This window comes from Porites lutea, chromosome 2 (assembly GCF_958299795.1).
Source record: "Porites lutea chromosome 2, jaPorLute2.1, whole genome shotgun sequence".
In the NCBI taxonomy this organism is placed as follows: domain Eukaryota; kingdom Metazoa; phylum Cnidaria; class Anthozoa; order Scleractinia; family Poritidae; genus Porites; species Porites lutea.
In genome coordinates, this window is record NC_133202.1 from 54913744 (window position 1) to 54917896 (window position 4153).

The window sequence follows — 4153 nt, forward strand, 5'->3', positions numbered from 1 at the left end:
TTGTAGAATTGTAAACAAACAACTTTATTTTTATAAAAGTAATAAACAATTTTTTTTACACATTTTATCAAATTCTTAGAGTGGTTTGTTTGTGGTTTTGAGAATTTTATTAACCAAATGGTCAAGCTACCCAGACATGCAACTGAGCAGCCAACTGCTTGGTCTCAATGAAAATTGTTTTTTTTTTTCCTGTTTTCTTTTTTCTTTTTTTCTTTTTTTTTTTCATTTTATTTGCTTTTTCTCTTGAAGCCTTCTCAAATTTTCTTCATTTCTTCATTTCTTTCTCCAACTGGTTTCTCTGTTTCTCACAAACATTTGACTGCAACACCCTACAGACCTCCAACTCCTCCTCCTGTTACAGCTGCAACATAGATATACCTGCATGATCATTTTTATTCCATTTTAAATTTATGATAAGCTCACCATACTGAGTGAAAGACAAGAAATAGCCCATAACCAGCTTAATGCTGAAGGCTTGTCTCATCAGGAGCTCAGAAGGCAATCAAGGAAATAGGTAATAGGTCACAGGGAGGGGAAGGAAAACACCTTTCCCCCCCTCCCCCCTTGAGTGGAGGAAGGGGGAAGAAAAAGAAAAATAATTCATCCCAGGATAAACAGGATCTATTTCCACACTTTTCAACACCATGATGGTACCACTTGGCTGAGGACTGTTGTCAGAAAGTTCAGTGTGGAATAGGGTATGGAAGGCAGAGAGTTTTGGTGACAATGAGGCTCCTAGGATTTGAAAAAAACAAAACAAAACAAAATACAAGTGCAAAAAAGTAACTATAAATAATTTTGCAAAAATCCTAATATTTAGGATAAATAATTTGAATTGATACTAGAGTTTCTAGTAAATGTAAAAAGATAGCAGGTGAACATGGGCGGGCTGGCAGAGGCCAGCAGTAGATCTAGGGAGGTCCCCAGCCCTCCATATTTCTAGATCAAATTGAGGACAACAGTGCCAAGAAAATTCTTTTCTAGATTGAGCTCCTCCGTACCTTAAGGTCTGAATGAGTGGTTCCTTCCTGCCACCTTAAGGTCTGGTGAGAATCCTTCCCCCCCCCCCCCCTGCCGCACCCCTCTTCTTATCTGAAGGTTCCGATCTGCCACTGTAGGCTCCAGGTCCTATATCGGAGCTATACAGAGACACTACACTAATACAATCTGCAAGACCTTTTTTTTTTTAGAAACTTGAGCATATGTCTGCCCGCGCTTGTAATAGTGATCACCAAGCTACAAGAAGTATGACCTGAAGTAAATTAGGGACCTGTCATTTATTAGAGGGGGGGCAGGGCTGGTGCAAGTCTTTTTTCCCAGGTGAATTTTTTTTGTGCCCTTCACCAATTTCCTGCAGAAAAAAATGTAACCCTCCCCCTTGTATGGACCAAAATAGTTATGACCCTCCCCACGCTAAAAGATATGACAGGGATTATTAAAAGAGATCAACTTTTACCTTGTGACGAAGGGAGGCGCCAATACGACATTCAGGAACAGGTATGTAATCTCACCTCACGCATTGAAGCAATATTGAGCACGAACAATCCTGGTGCTGCTGGAAAATTTTACACGACCGATTATGTTCTTGTCCCAGCTGATTAGTTAATACTGAGGGCGAACATTATGAAGCTCAGTGAGTTACTAGAGAACATATAAGATATGGATAGACGCATTAAAGCTCACCTTAACACCCTGTTTCACTCAAAGACTGGTAATTTTATACGAGGAGAAGAGCATTCTAAATCGTTTGATGAAGCTGTTATTACAAGGCTTGATGAAGCTAAAAAAAGAGTGAACAGTGAATTGAAATATCTTAATGAGAAACTTGATCAATGCAAAGACATGTTTCGCAGTGTGTTGCTATTGAAAAACAAATCAAGAAAAAGACATACATGTAGGGTTGTTGGGTAGTTCAGGTTGATCATTATGAAAGTTTAAAATGCTTACTGTACAAGGGACTTGTTTGTTAAATAATATATTTTATTTGTTGATTTATTTTTATTTTAAGTGAACAGCAATGTTTGCTAAAAATGGTATGGCCCTCCCCAAAGCCCAGCTTAAATTTTTGGTGACCCTCCCCTTTTTGGCTACATAAAATTTAATGACCCTCCCCCCAATTGCACCAGCCCTCCCCTGCCTCTAATAAATGACAGGTCCCTTATGTGTTTTTTACTATTGTTAAAGCTTGGAATCAACTAACCCATAAAATTACAAGATGGTTAACTGACCTTAACTGTATTTGTACCCTCTTTGTAAACGTAACAATCATGTTTGTATTGGGAAGTTCAGTAATAATAATCCAGATGGCCAAAACTTCCATATTTTGGCCATTCTTATTCTGAAGTATCCACCTTATTCTGAGCTATCCAAACAGATACTTTGCTATGAATAAGCTTTACACGGCAGTCGCGGTAGTGGTACTGTAATTAAACAGACATTGTTTGCTCCTTGCACTAAATTCTTACAAAAAGAATGTGAAAAACAACTAACCTCTATGTAGGCTTTGATCCATATTTTGGAGTAACCATTCTCATCTTAGCCTTTTCAGTCTTTTGGTCTTTCAACACAACAAGGTCGTAAAGAGTCGGAGCGATTTGCCGAAAAATAATTTTATTCAGTTCCAGTCTCCGAGCGGATACCTGATTTTGGAGTATCCATTCTAGTCACGACCCATTTACCAGCGGGTAAATGCAGTTAATGGAGCATGAAGCCCCAGGGGCCGGGGGTAGGCCGAGAAAGCCTGCCCCGTCTTAGGCTCGGTGATATCTTGAAAGACTGATTCATTAAATGAAAGCACTCTATTCTTTAGCAGAAAACAAAAGCTTTTCATGGCTAGAACCTCACTAATTTGTCGCATGTTTGTCATCGTGTATTTTCTTAGCTTCGCAAAGATTAGTCCCTGTTTTCAAAGCCCTATTCAGAGCTATTCATGGCTAGACCTTAATCATGATAAGTTGAGATAGTTTATAGTACAACTGTGCCTATTGGCCGTACTTTGACACTGTCTGACTATAAAGCTTTGCCAATGCCACTCCTAGTCATTATTTGGTTAGCTTGCACGAAAGCAGTCATTTAAAGTAGTTCTGTTACCCGCCCTCCCTCCCTTTGGAGGAGTTGTTGTTTTGTTATGTCTCAATAAATTTTGGTGGGTCACCCCCTGTGGTGCGGTTAAGTCTGCGTTGCGACTTCCCCCAAGCTTTTGGCATTGCTTGTGTCTTGCCATCTTTTGAGCTATTCCTTTGCCTTAATCTTGTCCGATCCAGCCCGTGCGGCTCTGCCAAGATTCTTGTCCTACCCCACGGTAGTGGGGCGATAAGTAAGGCTTGTGTTATTTTGTGCGCATAACCCGAAGTCGCCATAACCTGCCACAGGGCTGTGTCCCCCCCTTATTACGCCATCATGTAGTTGTTGTTCATTTAGCCTGCGTGCGTCATTTACTTGCGTGACGTTTGCATGCGTATCTTAGGGACCGTTCATTTTTTATGAGAGAGGGGGGGCTGGTGGGATTTGGGGGGGCCACTCGAAAAAAATTGGCTTGAAAGGGGGGGCCAGCCGAAAAAAAATGAAGGAAAGGGGGGGGGTCGGACGAAAAAATTAGATTAAAAATAGGATAAGAGATGTTTACAAATCGAAGAAAAATTGTGCTCTTTTATTTATAACAAATACACCGAATGCAAATATGGCGGACCTCACGGCCGGCCCGGGTCTAGTTGAGCGAAAGCGAGGCTAGTTAGGCTTCGAGAGTTTGTTTTGACTGCGCGTCTTAGCGATTGAGTCGATCGATATGGTTTGCATCGAGCTGTTGCATGCCTGAGGGCCACCAAAAAGAAGATTTTACTCTAGCTGGAATAGCCTTTACTTTCCCGAGATCTTTTCACAAAGAAACTTAAGGATTCATGCGATTCGGCGCGGCGATGGGAAGCACTTTACAGCGAAACTGTGCTCGCTCACTTGCTTTAGATGAGAAGACTCACGAAAGTATTTGAATGAAATAATTTTCACAAGAGATGGTGCTGTTCCAAGATGTTTGCATGGTCTGTTATTCATCCAACAAAAGGTAAACATTCTCGAGAACTGGAGCATCCGCGGTGGACCGTAAGATCTTTTAGATTTCCCGCTGAAAACAGCTGCATTAAAATATAACAACAACAAT

General features: G+C 40.8%; 1 long non-coding RNA gene across 9 annotated transcripts; it reads right to left on the reverse strand.

Moving 5' to 3' along the window:
• Nucleotides 1-2669, reverse strand: LOC140929085 (uncharacterized). 9 transcript variants are annotated; one of them, XR_012164689.1, is made up of 4 exons: nucleotides 2491-2669; nucleotides 2229-2420; nucleotides 1684-1780; nucleotides 1-361 (listed from the first exon to the last, which is right to left on the reverse strand). It is a non-coding gene; the product is annotated as an uncharacterized lncRNA (long non-coding RNA). The 9 variants fall into 9 exon arrangements; XR_012164693.1 differs by lacking the exon at nucleotides 1-361 and adding an exon at nucleotides 484-735; XR_012164691.1 differs by lacking the exon at nucleotides 1-361 and adding an exon at nucleotides 1471-1608.
• Nucleotides 2670-4153: the final 1484 nt, after the last annotated feature.